General features: G+C 32.3%; 1 pseudogene; it reads right to left on the bottom strand.

Moving 5' to 3' along the window:
- Nucleotides 1–14,605: 14,605 nt before the first annotated feature.
- Nucleotides 14,606–15,446, bottom strand: LOC110661382 (ethylene-responsive transcription factor 5-like; annotated as a pseudogene).
- Nucleotides 15,447–21,667: the final 6,221 nt, after the last annotated feature.

The raw sequence follows: 21,667 nt of genomic DNA, 5'->3' as shown, positions 1-21,667 counted from the left end.
TGACTAGCACTTCCCAGGTTTCATTTGATGGTGTGCGCAAATGAAATGTCGCTTGAAATTGTTCCATTCTCTCTCTTAAAAACCTTGACGGGATTAACTTGGAAGAACACAAACACAAAACATATGATAGATGATAGATGAAAGAGGTACGTGAATCATACATAACAGATGATAGATGAAGGTTTCACTTACCATGGATTGGAATTTGATTACATCCTCAGTTATACGAACCTCAAATGTGTCTGACATTATTGCTTCGATTGATAGGATAAAGATTTGAGAGAGGAGGGTATGATACTCGTTTGTCAGCTAACAACTACGGATAGATATGTGAATCAGATGTGTTTTTGGGTGGTAGATATGTTTTAGGGTGATACTTGAATAATGAGCATGGGAAAGGGATGAGCATGCCATTGAAAATTGGAGATGGCAATTACTTTTGATGGCTCAAAGATCTTTATTGGTCAAACAGATATGTCCAACATTGTCATTGGAAATATGCAATGGAATTAATAACCCCTTCTTGTTGAATATAAATGGCTCACACTAAGTAAATGTTGGCGTTAAGGGCAATTTTTTTTTGAATCAATATGGGTCGGTTTGGTTTCTGAAAAAAAAACTTGTGTTCAATTCAGATCGAACCAATACACATAAATTCGAATGCTCCGCCCAATTATGCATTTAATTATGTCATTTTTTAATTAAATGTTAATATTATGTTTGTAACAAAATTACTTTTATATAAATTTGAAATTTAAAAGTTAAGTAATTACCATATTAAATTTTATATTAATTTTTATAATAATAACTCTATATATTAAAGTATAGTAGTGGTGGTGGTGATGGTGTGATGGTGGTAGTGGTGGTGGTGGTGTTAGAGTTATATGCTATAAGTTATATAATATGCTATGTTATACTATTTTAAGTAAAGTTATATTATATAAAATTAAAATATAAATTTAAGTAAAATAAATAGAATATTAAATTTGATAGCTGTGGTGTAATGGTGTTGGTGGTAGGGGTGGTGGTGGCTCTGGTGGAGTTGTTTTGTTGGAGTGGTGGTGGTGGTGGTGGTGGTGTAATAGCGGTGGCAGTGGTGGTGGAGTGGTGGGGGTGGTGGTGGTGATGGAGTAGTAGGGGTGGTGATAGGGTGTTGGTGGTGGTGGTATTGGTGGAGGTGGTAGTGATAGGGTGATGGTGGTGGTGGAGTGGTGGGGGTAGTGGTGGTCTTTGGTGGAGTGGTGGGGTTGTGGTGGTGGTCTTTGGTGGTAGTGGAGTGATAGTGGAAGTGGTGGTGGTGTTGGAGTTATATGCTATAAGTTATATAATATGCTATGTTATACTATTTTAAGTAAAGTTATATTATATAAAATTGAAATATAAATTTAACTAAAATAAATAGAATATTAAAATTGATATTAAAATTGATTGCAGTGGTGTAATGGTGGTGGTGGTGCTGGTGGAGTGGTGATGTTGGAGTCGTGGTGGTGGTGTAATAGTGGTGGCCGGGGGGGGGGCGTGGGGGGGGTGGTGGCGATGGAGTTGTATGGGTGGTGTTTGGGTTTTGGTGGTGGTGGTTTTGGTGGTGGTGGTTGTGATAGGGTGTTGGTGGTGGTGGAGTGGTGGGGGTTGTGGTGGCGATGGAGTAGTAGGGGTGGTGATAGGGTATTGGTGGTGGTGGTATTGGTGGAGGTGGTAGTGATAGGGTAATGGTGGTGGTGGAGTGGTGGGGGTAGTGGTGGCGATGGAGTAGTAGGGGTGGTGATAGGGTATTGGTGGTGGTGGTATTGGTGGAGGTGGTAGTGATAGGGTAATGGTGGTGGTGGAGTGGTGGGGGTAGTGGTGGCGATGGAGTAGTAGGGGTGGTGATAGGGTATTGGTGGTGGTGGTAGTGATAGGGTAATGGTGGTGGTGGCACCACCACCACAACCCCCACCACCACTACCCCCACCACTCCACCACCACCATTGGAGTGGTGGGGGTAGTGGTGGTGGGGGTTGTGGTGGTGGTGCCACCACCACCACCACCACCACCACCACCACTATCACTCCACTACCGCCACCACCACCACTTTACCACTACTACCACCACTATCACTCTACTACTACCACCACCACTACTACTATCACTCTACCACCACTCCATCACCACCACCACCACCACCACCTCTGTTCCCACCACTATCACAGTACCACCACCACCACCACCCACCACCACCCCTATCACTCCCACGCCCACCACCACCACGACCACTCCACCACCACCACCACCACCACCACCACCACCACTCTAACACTACTACCACCACTATCACTCTACTACTACCACCACCATCACTCTACTACTACCACCACCACTACTACTATCACTCTACCACCACTCCATCACCACCACCACCACCACCACCTCTGTTCCCACCACTATCACAGTACCACCACCACCACCACCCACCACCACCACTATCACTCCACCACTGCCACCACCACCACTATCACTCTACCACCACCACCACCACCACCACCACCACTCTACCACTACTACCACCACTATCACTCTACTACTACCACCACCATCACTCTACTACTACCACCACCACTACTACTATCACTCTACCACCACTTCATCACCACCACCACCACCACCACCTCTGTTGCCACCACTATCACACTAACACCACCACCACCACCACCACCACTCCATCACCACCACCATTATCATTATACCACCACTATCACTCCACCACCACTACCACTCTACCACCACCACTATCACTCCACCATCGCCACCGCCACTATCGCTCTACCACCACCATCACCACCACTACCACCATCACTTCACCACTACCACCACCACCACCACCACCACCACCACCACTATCACACCACAACTATCACTGCACCATTACTACCACTCTATCACCACCACCACCACCAATACCCTATCACCACCACCACCACCTCCGTTGCTGCCACTATCACACTACCACCACTACTTCAACAACACCACTCCACCACCGCCGCTATCACTCCTCCACCACTATTAAATAATTTAATATATATTCTTAAATTGATATATATAATTTATATATTGAAATTTATATCATATTTCAATATTTTATATATTGAAAAAATATAAATATAACTAGTTTAACCGTCACCCTACCCACACTAATCTAGCACCTCTATCATTATCACTCCACCACCACTATTAAATTTCAAACCAATTTTAATATGATAATTACTTTAATATCAATATTTATTGTTATAATATTTAATTTCATTTTTGAAATGCTATTTACTTCACTCAAATTAATATATATTAAATTTATATCATATTTCAAGTTAAAAAAAAATAAATATAACTTATAGTATAACTTAACATTAAAAATCAATATCTCTTATCTTATAACAAACATATTATATGTCATAACTTATAGTGTATAATATCTCTATATTTGCATATTTCCCATAGCATTAAATCAAAGATATTAATCGGATTGAATAACGCAATTCCCTTGCTTTTGGAGATAGAACCACCATAACTCATCTCTTATCTCTACTCTCTCCCTATTATCATTCTACGCTCCCTATTATCATTCTACGATTTCTCAATTCCAACAGAGCAGATAGTATTAATTATTATATCTTTATTTATTAAAATAATATTTTTAATTTATTTAAAATATAAAATAAAATAATTAAAAATTTAAAGAAAATTTGGACGCTACTATAAGTAGCGTCCAACTTTTCTTAAATATTTTTAATTATTTTTTTTTAATTTTAATTTTTTATTTTATTAAATTTTAATTTAATTTTAAATTAAAAAATAATATTTATAATAAAAATATTATAATATATAATATTATATATTATAATTTTATTTATTAAAATAATATTTATATTTTATTTAAAATATAAAATAAAATAATTAAAAATTAAAAAAAAGGTTGGACGCTACTATATGTAGCGTCCTACCTAATAATTTTTTTGTAAATTTATTTTTTATTATTTAAAGGAAAGCTAGCGTCCAGCTTTCCTTTAAAAATTTTGATGCGGACGCTATTATAAATAGCGTCCGAACCTTAAAAACGCTATTATAATTAGCGTCCCGCACTCATCTCGTCCAGCTCAGCGTAACTCACCCCTTTTTGGTAATTATCTTCGAACGCACCTTGTGTGTTTTCTTTGTTTGGCTAAGGGACAATAGGGTTATTTTAGTTGGATGTGATGGGTTTTTAAACTATCTTTCATAAGACAATATGCTCTGTTTTCCTTTGTTTTTTAATGTCAATGTCAAACATTATAAATAACCATTGTTGTCACTTCTAATGTTCTTCCTTTTCTTTTATAACCAGATAATCCTTGCTTATGTTAGTAAAGCATAATAATTGAAAAACTATAATTTTTCTACTTGTTTGCTATAAAGCACTAAGAGCACCATCTGCTTATCGGGCATTTTATCAGCATTTCTTTATCTAATTTGAAAGTGGTGTTAAATATCTCTTGAAGCAAAGATTGTAGAAGAATATTGAACTAAAGCCTAGCATAAAAGGCACATAAAACAACAACCATAACCAGGTAAACCACCATAATTTTAAAACAACCCAATAAAGCACACCAAATGCAACCAATAATAACAGAGACTCGACCAAATTTGAAGAAGCAAGTACACACCAACAAGCTGACAGGATGAGAAAAGCAAACAAGTGGATGACAAACAACCTAAGGACACTGGACAAAAAATAGATAAAACAATCTCATAACCATAGAATGAATAAGCCAACACAATCAACAAAATAATTTTTCGTGATCTGTTTCTCATAAGCATAATCATTAAAATAGAATCAGTATATCCACCACAATGAATGTCCATTGCATGTCTATCATGCATGCACGTTAAACTAAGCTAAGAACCCTATATGAGAGCTACTTTACTCCAGCCACCAACATGTCTTATTAAGTCTCACGTTAAACAATGAAACATTCATTCCCAGTGTAAAAGTCTCCACGTTCAACATATATATATGGAGATTAACTGAGTTTAGTGGTATCAATCTAATTACATTCATTAGCTCAATTCTTTCCCATGGATACAACACCACAGAGAAGGATTAGGAGGTCCATTAACTTGCCTGCATCTCCGGCAACGCTGGAAACAATGTACAATAGCACTAAGCAACAGTTGGAAGAGCTAAAAACCGAAGTGAATCAGCTACTGAAAAGATTGGTTCTTGATATGGGTAAGGAATACATCACTGCTACCTTATTGGATGAGCCACCACTCTTGAAGTCTTATGATATCTTCCTTCAGTTGCCTCAAACAAATGGAAATTCAACAAACAATGACAACAATGTTATTATCATCTCTGATACCTCAGCATCTGCTCAATCATTACCCGGTGTTGAGTCATTACCTCATGCTGAATGAAGAATGTGTCAAGTTGGCGTCTTGTGTGAAGCTATGGAAAGGATTTGTTTTCTAATTCTATGTTTCGTGGATATGTTTTGTTATCTATGGTTATGTTTCAAAAATTAGCTTGTTATCTTGTTTATCTTATTCCCTTGTCATGTTTCTCTATTATCATATTTCATTTGTGTTGTTTTTGTGTTAACTTTTTTGTTAATGAAGAGCTATGTTCCATGTTGTGTTAAATAATGTCTTATTTTGCTCAAACACGAAAAATGATTATGTTTTATAAAGATAAAGATTTGAAACTCTAAATGTTATATGTAAATATAAAACTAAGACCTTAAAATCTAAAAGCTATAGCCCTCCATGATTCAACAAGAAAGATTAGTAAGGTGATCCTTCAAACGTGGCTATCATATTTTTTTTTTACAATTGTTTTCCTTGTAACTTGCTTCATTTTATGCAAGCAATTTTGAATTGTCTTATAATCTCCTATGCTTCTTTGGCATTGTAATTCAAATCATTTTGATTGTAAAAAAAAATAAAGAAACATAATTTGCAAAATTTTTGCAGATATTTTAAATTTAAGGAAGTCATACCACAATTAAATATTTCTAGAAAATGAGAAAAATATCATGACAAAATCTTTAATCCACCAAAACAATTTCATAATTTAAATATACTAATATATACATTAGGCTTTAAGATAACACATCAAAAGGGTAATCACTTCATTTTTTTCCAGTCACTATAAACTACATCAAGTAACATCCGAATAAAACCCCCAAAATGATCCCAGCAACAAATCCGTAGAAAAAGCACTATAATCCAATTTTTGGACTCCATATTTCTTAATCAGATTACTTATTGAAGCAGATTCTTCACGTGGGTCTTCCTTTCCAAACATTAAGGATTTCTTTGACTCCATATTGATTGTCGAAAGATATTGTTGACATGGCTCTTCATTACCCAAAGTTGTTGAGATTCCAGATGAAGCAACAAGAGACATTCCATCACCACCACGATATGAATTCATAGGCGATTGTTAGCATGATTGAATGCATGCAAGGCCTCCTCCATTGTGTCATATGATTTGTACAAGCTCCTGCTTACACCAATAACATGTGGGGCGCATTCTTGCCATGAGGTGTAAATCCCAGGTTGAAGACCATGGAAGACAACATAAAATTTTTCTTTTCTTCTATTGCTTGTGACCCTCATATTTTGAGAGTACAGTAGGATATGAACGTTAGATGAATGGAAGAAGGAAGGTTATTCATCTCCATAAGTCATGAAGTAGGTATAGTCATAAAGAGTTTTCATGGAAGCTTTCAATTTTTAGAGTTCCAACAGCTGCAAATGTATTAATTTCACATTGAAAAATGTTGTAGTTAAGTGGCTTATAAATGTTGTAGGTAAGTAGATATTAAATGAACAGACTTTATAGTTAAGTGGCTTATAAATGAGCTAAATGGCTTATAAATGAGCTAAATGGCTCACAGTCACCCTAAATGGCTTATATCTTAAAAGGGTAAAACGGTAATAAATTTCAATGTAATTACCAATATGCCATTTTGAGCTGGCTCAATTTGAGTCGTGTAGCATTTTTGTTATTAGAATATCTAAATTTTTCCATACAATACATGTAGAAGCAAGAAAACTAAAACAAGAATAATTGCCCCAAGTTGGTTCCGGTGATAAGGGAGATTTATTTCATCTAAGAGATCTCATATTTGAATTCTGCCATTAGTTTCTTGTTATATATATATATATATATATATATATATATATATATATATATATATATATATATATATATAACTAATCTCATTCACGAAAGCATAATGAGTTTTGGCTCCAACAAGAGCACAATGAGGGTACTTTTAAATGTGTATGAGCTTAAAAAGTATAATATTTTTTTATTAAGTGTGCGATCAATTTATTTATACTCTCATTTTTAAAGAATAATTCAAGATCTAAAATACACAACGTAACTTGCTGGCATACTTGTATATATTTGAAAGTGAAACAAGTTGATCCAAATATATATACGTGGTTAGCAATAGTTTGTGGTTTTAGGTATTTCCAATTAAGGATATTCTTCTTGATCAAAGCCAAGAAGGCCGAGCACATCATGTTAGAATGAAGAAGGGTCCAAATAAAAAAATTGGGCCTTGTTAAAGTCTTTGAATCAAAGGGTTTGTCCTATTAGTTTCTTGAATTGGATTTTTCTACTTGTACTCTCAACTTCTGCTCTTACCTGATCAATGTTCTTTTTTCCTCTACAAAACCAGGCGTTTCACATTTTAGATTTCTCCCATTGGATATTCTTCTTTTATAATTTTTCTTTCGCTAATTACATTCAAATGAAGTATTTATCCCCAGTTTAGAAACTATAATTCTATAAAAATTCAATTCAATTTATTACTTTTTTCTCAATTCTCATGTTATATAAACACTACTATAAAAGAAATTTTATTATTTTAATCTTTAAATATTATTTTTTATTATTTTATTCATATATTTTTTATCACTAAAAAAGATTAATGATCTAAGCGAGTTTCAAACGCATGACGTTGTTCATGCTGGGCTCGGTGGTTGAGAATCCAAGTTTGCAGGTTGAAGACAATTTGCTTTGAGGCTTACGGCTGCCTTTGAACGAGGAGAGGAGAACCATTTGGGAATTTTTTTTCCCCCCTTTTATGTGTGAATTTTTGATCTTTTCTTTTTATTTTCCAACCCAACCCATCTATTCCTTGATTACAATTTTGAAGGGATATTCATTGAAATTTTGGAATTGGTTTATGTTTTTTTATTGAAATTTTGCTATTTATTAAAAAAATTTGTTTATTATAAAGTTGATATGCAAATTTATGGACTATATACGTAATATAGAAAATATCATTTTTTCAGAGATCGTATTGAATATTAAACTATTAATTAAGTAGATTATTTAGATATTCTATTTCAAATAAAGAAACAAAAAGGTAAAATAAACTAATGATATGAAAATTAAACTAAATATGGCAGCTAATTGAAATTTAAGTAATAAAAAAATTGCAAAGGAATTAATAATGCAAGTTAAAAGCAAACAAGTATCAAATTATAAAAAAGGCGATTACAAGTTTTTGGGGTTTCATACTGTGAAAACCCATATACAATTATTATTTATTATTATTTTATTTTAATTAGTTAACAATAATTTAATATATTTATACAAAATATATATATTTTATTAGATGGTCTGCTTATTTATTTTTAGATATATAAATATATTATTTTTGAAATTAAATATATATCTGTAATCTAAACAACCCAGTTCAATAATAACTCTTATCACATTCTACACCTAATAGAACTCTCGAAATATATATATACCATAATCATCTCTTCTGCTAAACTTTGCTCTCAAAACCTGTTTGTCACCTCCTTTTTCTATCAAATACTCTCAACAGAGAATCCCTAAATTTTTACTTCTCTATTCATCACATTCGATTCTGTTTTCAAGGTAAAAATTCTCATTCTTTATTCAATAATGGGTGAATTTAATTTTATTTTCTTTCATTAATTTGTTACAACTACCCTAGAAATTTATCTTTTTTTCTTTGATCATTAGTATTGAATTGGTTGATCATAATTGCTATTGGACAATAATTAATTATTATATATATAATTAATTATTATATATATATATATATATATAAAGCCGTACGTCCCTCCCACCATTGCGTCCAGCTCACGTGTATGTATATATATATATATATATATGTTGGGTGGGACGAATTCGGCGGTGGACGAACAGGGGACGATGGTGGATGAACAGGGGATGAAAGTTTATATATATATATATATATATATATATAAAAGTTATTATATTTTATTATTATTTGATATTTTATTTTATATTTTGAGTATGTAGGAGATTCAAATATTCATTCTGTCAGCTGAAATTATCTCTCGTCCATTGAAAATAACTATTGTCTCGGAGATTCCAGGTGAGTGGTAATTATAGTATATGGCACCGTTTTGTCCCTTTTAAAATTTCTTAGCATTAAGTTTGTTATTAAATGAAATTTTAAATCAATATTTTAACAATGATTTTATATGTGATTTCTAAAGTTTTATTTTATTATTGAATTTTATTTCGATTTTGATTAAATAATTAATTTTGTCAACTATCTCTGCATTAGACCCATTAGGATTCCGGGAACAGGCCTTTAATGTATTTATATTGATTGATATTTGACTATAAAATTTACTGATGTGTTACTGAATTGATTTGAGGTTGATTTGATTTTATTGATTTGATTTGAGATTGATTTGATTTTATTGACTCTCTGAAACTATTGAAATACACTATTGGAATTGCACTATCAGTTATTATTTGCTATCTAAAATTTTTTATTGATTTTGATTGATTTGTACAAATTGATTTTCTGTTTTGAATTGGTACCTATGCCCAGTATCTATTTCTGTTATTGTTATCTGGCTCCGCCGTGTGGACTGTCACGGTATTAGGTTGCATTGTCTAGTCATGCATCATTGCAGTTTATGGTTTGCATTAGTATCATATGCATTGATATCTGTGAAGGAGGAGGAAAGTATCTGATATCTGGTAGCGCGCTTACCATCTGGCCTTTGGTGATGTGGGGTATCATCACCCTGGTGCACTGTACCATAAAATTTTTATTGAATGAATTTCTTTTATATTTATGTTTTTATGAAGTTATTTTATTAATGATTTTTGACAGAATGAGCATGATTTTATTGAATAGAAAATTTATTATGAAATAAATCAAGCGTCTGCCTGTTCCTATTCCGTTGTGTGCTATAATTATCATTCACTGAGCATCTAGCTCAAACCACGTTTTCTCTGCATTATCTATTTGGATCGGTAGAATTCGCGGTGATCCAAATATTCAGTTCATTTTCTGGAGAGGGACAACTTTGATTGGTTCTCATGGTATGCCCGAATTCATGTTTTCTCGGGCTAATAATTAGTTTAGTTTATTGAACAGTTTAAGTTTTTATTTGAAATCTGTAGAGACTCCGCAGTTTACTTATGGGATATTTATGATATTTATTCAGCATTTTATTTATTTGGATTTTGTCTACTTTTGGGATTAGTAAGTGACAATATATTTATTCAAGATACTCTGATAAGGCTTGCATGATTTAAGAATACTTAAATTATGCGCCGGTCACGGTTCAGAATTTTGGGTCGTGACACATACTCCAATTAATCAAATATTTCCCTAATGAATTCAGGCCATTATTTGATATGATGTAATTAAATATTAGATACACATATGATTACTTTATTTAATAATATAAAAAATTTTATATAATAAAATATTAATTACATTATGTAATAAATTACATTTTAAGCAATGTAATCATCATTGTACATAAAAATTGATATAATTATAATTATTTTATTTTAATTTTCTTTATTTATTATTAACATTACCACCACCACTAGTTACCTCCACCACTTTTACCAACCTGCCATCATATCACCACCACTAAATTACCTTCACTACTACCACCTAATTATTATTATCGCCATCATTATTATTACCACCCCACTACCACTTAGTCATTGTTGCCATCATCATTACCATCACTTGATTATTGTTACCGCCACCCTGTTACCACCATTGCCATCACCACCTGAGCATTGTGTCACCACCACCAGCATTACTACCATCACTCAGCTACCACTACTGCCACCATCCCTTAACTACTACTACTACCATCACTCGGTAGTATTGGTAGTGGTAACAGTGAAAATATTAATAATTTTCAATTAAAATAATATCTAATAAAGTATTATTACTAATTTAATCACATTCCATCATCAAATAAATATATGTAAAGCAAATATGATTTTGTATGGTAATTACATACATTTTTGTTATTCCAAATAAAATAATGTAATGCTTAACACATTTCATTACATGACAACTTTGATTCTATTATATAATTGATTACATTCTATTACATTACGTTATACTAAATGTAATCTCAATCATTTGGGCAATTGCATCTCTGAAAGAAAAATGATTCTAAAATCTCTAAGAATTTTTTCAACAAATCCCAGAAGTGCCTTAATCAAGTCAATTCCTACTTTTGTGGATCTTGGCTTAGTTGAAACACATTAAGTTTCATAATCATTTTGTAAAAAAATTTCTCTTAAAATCTTAGTCTATTTCTAGATTTGAAAATTCAAGTTTTATACTCTAATTTTCCACCGTTAATTTTCACTTTTCATCAACTAATAATTTAAAACATATATTTGAGAGGCCAACATAAAGAATGAAAAAATAAATCTTAAGCCATAGAATCAAAGAATAATACCCATTTCATTAAATTAAATTAGATTATAACTATGGTCAAAACATAGTACTACATTCTAAACTCTGAAATCTATAAAATCTACTCACTTATGACTGTATATACAATGAAAACTATGAAGAAAATAGTAAAAAGACTTGTAAAAATGCTAAGAAATAAAAGCACCTAGAAGGAAATCAGTTCTGGTGGTGAATCTCTGCAGAAAATCCTCTGGTTCAGCCAAGAAAACGTAAGTTTCTCTTCTGTTGTCCTTTTCTTCCTTAGAATCTTCAAAACTTCTAAAATTTTCCGTCTTTTTCTTCTCTTGGCTAATACTAGAATAATGAGAATATATATTGCCAAAATATGTTGCCCTAATAGGTTAAAATTGGGGTACAAAAAAATTATGATGAAACAATTCATGTGGACTTGTTGAGTTGGAGTGCCTTTTTAATTCACATGAACCCGTAGTTTTGTATCCTTTATTTACATGGGGACTTGTACTTGCTTGGCTCAATTGGACTTCAAGTTTAGAGCAAGCTGGAGGAGAGTCGCGAGGGAAAAATTGTAGTTGCACAACTAAAGACACGACCCCGTACACTGGATCGTGTAACTTTCTGAACTTGTTCCTTGTATTGAATTAGCCCTTGTAGATAGGAGTCACTTGGTTGCTATTTTTTTTTTTTTTTTGAATCAAAGGGAATTTTTGGGTGAAAACTTTGCAAACGATTTTGTTTTTGGTTAAAAAATTTGTTGTTAATAGCAACCAATTTCATTTGGTTTCAAAAATTGGTCAATATTAGTAATCAATTTCACAAATCCATTGTAAATAAAAATATGGACGGAAATTTTTCCTTAGTAATCGATTTGCAATTGGTTATAAAAATCGATTGTTATTAACAACTGATTTGCAAATTGGTTGTTAAATTTAAAACTTTCTATAAAAAAACTCTCAATTTTATAATCCATTTGTAATTGGTTAATGTTAGCAATTGATTTTTGTAACAGAACAACAACCGGTTTTTATAACGAATGGGTTGTTAAATTTTAGAGTCGATCAAAAAAATTTTATAATTTAGTAATTAATTATTAAAAGCAATCGATTTTAAAATCAATCGCTAATTATATATTTAAAATTTTTTTAATATCAATTAACAATTGATTTAGTCTAAATCCATTATTATATGGTTATTAATAAACAACTGATTTTTGAGTTGATTATTAAATTTTTTTAAAAATAATTATTTTATTAAAATAATAAAATCACAAATCAATGACAAAAATTAATTATTAACAGTAATTAATTTTAGTCAATTTTAAAAATTAATGGTAAATCTGTTTATTTTTTTTTAGTGATAATTATAATTTTATAAAATTTAAAAGTAAAATTAATGAAATACAATTAAGATATTAACCGACTTTTTACGTAAAGTTTAGAGGGGAAAAAAATGTTTTGGATAATGCCAAAACAGGCCCATAAATATACAGCCTCGGTGCCTGGGGCTGCCATATTCCATGGCCAACTAGCCACCATTGTCAGAAGCCATGCCGCTAATATTACAGTTTGCCTTCGACGCACCATTACCAACAGCTACTGCCATAATTGTTACTTGTCATAGCCACACCAACTCTCACTTATCCCTACTACTGTAGCATTCGCAAGTAATAATCTTTTTTTTATGGAAACAGCGATTGATTCATTGATCACGAATATTATATATGCCTACTTGTATGTTTAACATCTATTACATTCTGTTTATGTATTTAAAGATTATTTATTATAAACTATCATAAAAATAAAATTGAAAATGATAAATTAAGGAGTGAATCTTGCAATATAGCTGCGAAGTAATTTTCTATGCTGGCTAGTCAACCCAAACTCAACAAAAACATTGTTTATTCTGGCTCGGTCAACTCAAACATAAAGCTTTTCGATATTATTATTTATTTTTGAAGCATATACTTCCTCTTTCACGAAACAATAAATATATTAGTTTTTTAATTTAAAAAAATAATTATAACTACTTATGGGAACACTAAAAAATTATGAAAACAGCAATCAAATCACGTGATTGGCAATTGATGCACATGATGAGTAACAAGACAACCACCCGGCACTAAGCCAATTAAGGTTTGGACGCTGAAATTCAAAATTAGCTATTTGAAAATACATGCATGCAACAACGTACGTTGAAAATTTTATCGAAGAGACGTTAATTAACAAACTTCATTAGATCCTCTTTCCCTCCCTTGTTAAGAGATCTAAGAACAAAGCTGCTTTTTGTGTAAGCCCAATTCAGCTAATTATTCATGGCAAGTTTCCTAGTAATTGGCCTGTGGCAACTCCTCCAAAGCTGCGTTCTATTGTTTTTGCTGATGTGCTTGGGCCTTGTGATACATTTTTATTTGCATATCAATAAAAAAAATTTTAATTCTTTAAAATGACCGTTCTCAAATATTTTTTTTTTTTTTAAGTTTAATTGAATTGAATTGAATAACTGTTAAAATTTTTTAACAATAACCTTTAAAAAAAATCTTTTTATTTATTTATTCATAATAATAGATATTTTCATATTAACTTTATTGAAACTAAATCTATTAAGAGTGCAGTTCTCATATAGGCTTAACGCAGTTAAGATAAATTAAAGAATAAAACATGCAATTTTATTACAAATATAATCACATACATAGCTTAAGGTATTCGATGTTGGGAGGAAATCTCAATGTACCATAACTACGTGAACATATCCACAAAATTATAAGTTGAGGAAACCCTAACGGCGGATGTGGAGATAACAGAGACAAGGGTGGCGCACTGGCGCATTAAAATTTAAAAATCCCTTTCAAATCGCCGTCCAGCTTACATCACTTTCTTAGTTTGTCTCTCTAAAATCTCAGTTTGTCTTGTTCGTTTCCGTTGGCTTACATCATGCGTTCGTGTATCAATATCATTTCCCTCATCTGCGCTTGTATTCAAGTAATTTCCGGCTTCCAATGGGAAGTTGAGTATGGCTTTGGAGCCCCGCGGCTTCAACGCTGCTCGATCATATGCTTTGGCGGCCTCAAGAGCTGTGTCGAATGTTCCCAGCCACACACGAGTGCCTTCATGGTTCGGGTCTCGTATCTCCGCTGCGTATTGCCCCACGGCCTTTGTCCGACTCCTCTGTAATGCCTTTTCTCTGCAACAGTAGCAACACCTAAGTTGCCTTCCACCGGTTTCTGGTTTGGTTTAGCAAATTCAATCCATCCGGTTTTGTTAGGGAATGAAATCGAGGACGGCATTCGACTGGCTTGAAGTTGAAAGCTTGAATTTAGAGGATAAATTTGAGGATTTGGTTCGAAATTAAAGAAATCTTTAGTGGATATAATTCCAAAACTCATTTGAGGTTTGGATTCTTCGAATTCGAAGAACCCGTTACTCAAATGAGAAACAATTAGAGAATTTGAATCAAACTCGAAACTGGTGGTTGAATCAGTAGATATTGGAGTAGTGAAATGGATGATTTAAGGTTGAGCTTCGAATTTGAAAAAATCAACATCAACACCGTCATTATGAAAGTAATCAGAAATTGAGAAGGCAGAGTGAGAAGGAGAGGTGGAAGTCTAGATGAAGAAGAGCTAAGAACAGGTGAAAGTAGATCACCGAGTAAATGTTGTTTGGTGAGCTCCAATGCAGATGCTACTTCAGTTTCTATGGCCATGTCTCTGACTTGTTCAACTCTTATAAATGTTATGAGAGGAGGAGGATCGGAGAGGGGGAGATGAGAACGTTGAAGATGGAACTTAACGGAACTTCACAACTGAGTAATTCTTAATTACCTATACGTTCTCCGTGGTTGATCTCATCATTGCATCATCAGATCGTTATTACAATAATATTATAATTTATAAAAATTCAGCACTTTTCTTTAGAATATATAGATACAAATACATTCCATAAAATTAATTACCATGATTAATTATAAAAAAAAAATCATGATTTTTCAAGATCCGTAGCAATGCTAGTATTAATGGAGGTCCCATACACTTAGAATTAATCTATAACCTAAAATGATAAGTGAAAAACCTGATACAACATTAAAACTAGGAATATTATATAAAGAGCCTAGAGGCTGATGAGACTAACGTATAACAAAGTTGTCATGCTAAAGAATGGCAATTTTATTAGTTTATCAATGAATTCAAATCAAAGTTTAATTACTTAATAAGTTCCTGCAATCCACTGCCACTTGGCCAAATTCAGGTCCAGTCATTATCAGAAGAACAAACGACAGAAACTACTTCCTTAGAGTCCATTTCATTGTTGTTAATAATTTAAAGAACAATTATATATATATATATATATATATATTTTCAAAGTGCAACTATAAAAAAAAAAAAAAAAAAAAAATTCAGGGTGGAATTATAAAAAAGTAAATCTTGATATTTAAAAATTTTCTATTATACAATTTCATATAAATTGAGAGTATAATTAATTGAAATCTAAAAGAATTTTTTTAAAAAATTTATTTAATATAAAATATATCAAATGATAATTAAATAATGTAAATATTATGAAATAACTAAATGAAATACTTGCTAATTAAGATAAATAATAAAAATTATTGTCGTATTCTAATGATAAATGTGACACTTATTTAGAGTAAATAAATAATATGAAAATAATTTCTTTAATATGAAATTATAAAATAAAATTTATCAACAAAAATTACTATATTTCACCAATAATCAATATTTTAAAGACATTAATGATATAAAAGATTTTTTTCGTTGGTAAAAATTTACATTTGAATTAAAACAAAAAGACGGGCTACGGCCCATTTGATACAAGTGCAAGCAACTGTTTTTTGCATTACTTATATTTCTTTGGCTTCATGCGTAGAAAATAAGAGAAGGAAAAATACCTTTAGACAAATAAAGAGGGATATATATTTTTCTTTAATATGATATACATTTGTTCATATCCTTTAGATAGGTCAAGCTTCGTTTTCGTCACACAGGGATATCTAAATGAAGTGTTCGGATAGAATACGAGATCTTTAGATAAGATATAATATGAGGGTTTGATCAATATAATATACTCAAATAAGATAATATATTTAGATATAGTTTAAAAATTAAATGCATGTCGGTAAAATATACAATTCTTTAATCGAGAATGACGTTACATTATAAGTGACACTTCTATAATACACAAAGAAAAATAATTAGATATGATATGCAAAATCCTGATTAGGACAGACAAGGCATCTTCCTCTGTCTTATAAATATAGCCCATAATATTAGTTAAGGTACGTAATTAAATTTTTTTATTATTTTTAATATTATTTTTTCTTTGATATTTATTGATTTTGGCATTGGAGTGATTCTGTTTAGACCAGTAATCTCACGTCTCTGTCGCATGCGTTATTGGAATCAATTACTAACCCGAGAGCTTCTGACAAAGTCAAAATCGTTTGGCATGAATTCACAAACGTAACGTCTGCGTTTACATGACGTAGCTACCATGCATTAAATTGACTCTAATATGCATTGCCATGCAAAATCACCATTACATAATCAAATTAAGGACGCAGCCGCAGCCACACACATACATATAAAGCATATGGATTTTCTTCTCTTGCTATTATTACGTAAAATTTTAAAATTTTTATATTTATACTATGAAATAATATTTAAAATAATTAATTTTTTTTAAATTATTACATAAAATTTTAAAATTAATATATTTATCTTAAATGATAATATTAAATTAAATTTATTATATTATAACATATATTAATTATATTATTATATATTTATGTTTATATATATATAAAACAAGGAAATTTTTATTTATTATTGTCACATGATACTTTAAATTTTAGTATTGTCATGTGATATTTACTATATAAAAATTATTATATTTTATAATTATAATAATTAATGTAACTAATTATTATTTTTTATATTAAGTATTTAATTTTATTGTTTATTTAATTCTAATTTTCTTTTAAATATTTTTATTATTACTATAATTTTATGGCTAACTAATTAAAAATAGCAGATCTATTTTAAAAATTTATAAATTTTTCATTTAAAGATTATTAAATTTTTTATTATTTTATTTAATTATACAAATTTAAGAATTATACATATTAAAATTAATAAAATAATTTAGAATTATACTATAAAAATTATCACATGGAGTTAAATATTTTATCCTCTTATCACATTGAGTTAAATAATTTGTCATCTCTCTCTTTTTTATATATTTAATAAATTTTAATTTACCTTGATTTTATTTTATTTTAACACATATTTAATAAAAATTATTGTCCCAAAATAGTCCAAGAGGGGGGTGAATTGGACTTTAACAATTTTTCGGCCCTTGCTTATAGCCTAATGAAAAATTGTGGCTTTGTTCAACTATGTGATTCTTCTATGTAAAAAGAAAGTAATATGTGCTTTAACAATGTGTTCCTAAGTTGCAATTCAATTCTCAATCAATGTATATGGCAATATCTAACAAATCATTCATCAACCAATTTTCTCAAGTCACTCAATATGTCCACAAATTTATCAACTCAATCTATTTAATCAACATTCAATATTATGTATATGAGAAAAGAAATTTAAATTGATCAAAAGTAAAGAGGTAAAGGTTAGAGAGATCAAACACAAGGATTTTATAGTGGTTCGGCTTAACTAGCCTACATCCACTCTCTCAAAGAACCCTCTTTGAGTCTTCTCTCCACTATTTGCTCTTTTGAAGGCAAGAGACCAAAAGCCCTTTACAATTTCTCAACACCAAGCTTTTACACCAAGGTAGCTTGAAACCTTCACAAGTGCTATCACAAGCACTTACACTCCCAAGCTTCAATAGGTGCTTGTACAACCTCTCTTGAATGCAATTCAATATTTCAACACTCACTCTTACTCAATACAAATCAAACTATAAAGAAGAGATGAGTTGATTTGCCAATGGAAGCTCAAAATCTTAAATGCTCTTGAATGAAAGCAATAAATGAAAAATCAATGTTGGAGTTCAAATGTAGGCTTTCATTAAGTGTAAATGAAGTAGAGAATATGTATTTATAGTCCCAAATTATTTTAGACCGTTTGAAACCCTTTTGGAACGTTACACACACTGCCCAAGACAAAATAGCCGTTATTTTGTCCTTTGTGCGAAGTTGAGCAGCTCTGATAAATTAGCAAACTAATAAAATTTTAGGAGCAGTCAGTAAACTGGTTAGTAAACTAACATTTTTAGCAAACTCATTAGCAAACTAAAAAATTTAGCAAACCAGTTAGCAAACTAAGTCAACAGCTGCATGTCTCAACTTGCAATGCAAAATGATTTAGACCTTTAAAAAATGTTTCAATAATTGTGTTCAAGGTCATGATGAGAAAAAGTAATCAGAAAATAAATTTTCATTTTTGAGCTCCATATGACTAAATTCTCATCTATTCTTTTTCACAAAAAGGCCTAAGACTCTAACACTATACTCTTCATACCTTTTCTTTGAGTCTTGGCTTCCATAGTCTTTTTCTCATTTTGGATTTGTCTTGGAATGCCTTTGAGTATCTTTTCTTCTTAGATGCAACTTCAAAGGTTCTTTATGCATAAGACAAAGAATCTACACATCACTTAAAGGTTAGGTTAGATAGATTCTCTTTGAGTTTTGTTATCATCAAAATCAATGCTCATTTTGAGCTACACGGGGTCAACAATCTCCCCCTTTTTGATGATGACAAAACTCAACTGAATCAACAGTAAAAAATAAAAGTGTGTGAAAATTTATGTGAGTATGTAAGTCCAAGTATAGTATACCGAAAAAGCTCCCCCTAAATATATGCACACAATATCCAAGAAATCCATTTTCTGTACATAAGCTCCCCCTGAAATTATGCTATCAAACATATTCACACTTCACAAGTATCAATCACAAGTATAAGCATATATCCAAAGAACACAAGTATCATCACATATATATATCTCACAAACATCAACACATATTCACATATCATCACACTTCACAAGTATATCAACACATTTCCATAGTCTCATGTTCATCAACACATATTCACATATCCATAACCATTCTCCCCCTTTTTGTCATCAATCAAAAAGGAAACAGGAGAAAATACCCAAAAAGAATCATGTTAGCCAAAATGGAAATGCAGTAAGGTAGACAGTAGCAAACTAAAAACCAAAAGTAGCACACAGACTAGTAAGCTAAAAATGCAATCAGTAAACTAAAAATCCAGATGAGATGCTATTTAAGTCTGTTACTCCTGCGAGTGGATTTTGAAGGCACCATTTTCTTCCTAGGCAGTTTAATAACAGGAGCCGGAGGTGCTTGGTCAGCCACTTCATCATTTTTCTCGGCCTCATCATCTTCAGAAGGGGGTTGAAGAGCAGCAGCGAGGGTCTGGTACGGATTTGACATGGTTGACTTGTACCGTTTCTTACCTTTCTTTGCTGCAGGGGCAGCAGCTGCAGATAGCTGAGTTTGAGCACTAGCTTGGTGTTCTTTGAGAGAAGGTTCCTGGTGCTGTGTAGGAACAGCAGCTAGCTCAACTGGTGGTGCAGGTGGAGGTTCAACAGCTTGTTCAGATTCTAGAACCGTGTCACTTTCCTTTGGCAACTCACTTTCAGTTGCTACAACTTTTTTACCATCAAGGTCAGGAGGTTCATCAGTTGTAGGACCAATCTCAGGTTCAAGAACTTGGTCACTAGCTTGCTCATCAGGGGCATCCACTACAGGTTCAAGTTCTGCTTCAGCAAGTTTACCACTTTCACATGCCATATCAGCAGGAGACTCTTTAACTTTGTTGCTTTCTCCCTTATCAGCAGAAACCTGAGTAGCAGCCTCAACTTTAGTTGGAACTCCAAGTTCCTTGGTCTGCTGAAGAGCCAGAATCAGCTTCTTTAACTCCTCATTTTGAGTGAGCAGGTGACTCACTTTATAGTCAACAACATCCACAAATTTTCTGAGAATGTCAAGAGACTGAGTTGTTGAACTAAAATGTTCATTAACAGTAGCTATTAGCCCTTGAATTTCAGTCAACACTTCACTAGCAGAACCAGAATCAACTTTAGCAGAGGAGGAACCACCCTTTTCAAATCTGGTCTTTCTCCCATCAGTGTCTGAATGTATTTCTCTAAGCACTATCAAGTCAGCCCTAGAGCTTTCCTTAGTGACATTCACCTCTAGCTCTTTAAACACTGCAGTCAACAAGTGTGCATAGGGCAGTTTGCCAATTCCATAGGCTTTGTACATGTTTTTGAAAATTAAGTAGGCAAAATTCAACCTAACTTTACTCACAATGTGCCACATAATACACATGTCCAAGAGACTCAGATAGCCATAACTGCCAGATTTCGGACAGAACACATAGTTTACCATACTGTGAATAATTTTGATATCTTTGGAGGGCTTTGCATCGTGGATTTCTCATTTTTGGTAGTGCTAGCAGGAAATACCTCATTTTCAAACTCAACCAGATTAAAACCTGCTACTCTAGCAACATCCTTATGCGTGGAAATTCTATTTCCATCATTGGGCAATTTTAAAGCCGTGGCTATCAATTCAACAGAGACACTATATGTATTTGTATTCAAAATGACTTCAAATCGATCCTCATCATCAACAGTGCGCAAGGTTCTATAAAATTCTTGTACAAGCCTAGGGTAATATTCATTTGCGCATTCATAGACACCCAACCAACCTTGAAATTCAAAAAGCTCTTTAAAGTGAAAGTTTACCTGATTAAAGTTCTCCCATTTGATGAATTTGCAATCCAACAGTGCTTTATCCACTGAACCCGAAAGCTTTGCGATACCCATTTTCTTTTGAGCATCCGTCCCTTGCTTCTGTACCGCCTTTTTCTTTTCTGGTGTGGATTTAGGTGTTTCGACACCTTTGGACGAGTGAGA

The sequence above is a fragment of the Hevea brasiliensis genome, chromosome 9, assembly GCF_030052815.1.
Source record: "Hevea brasiliensis isolate MT/VB/25A 57/8 chromosome 9, ASM3005281v1, whole genome shotgun sequence".
In the NCBI taxonomy this organism is placed as follows: Eukaryota; Viridiplantae; Streptophyta; class Magnoliopsida; order Malpighiales; family Euphorbiaceae; genus Hevea; species Hevea brasiliensis.
This window is presented reverse-complemented; position numbering and strand designations above follow the sequence as displayed.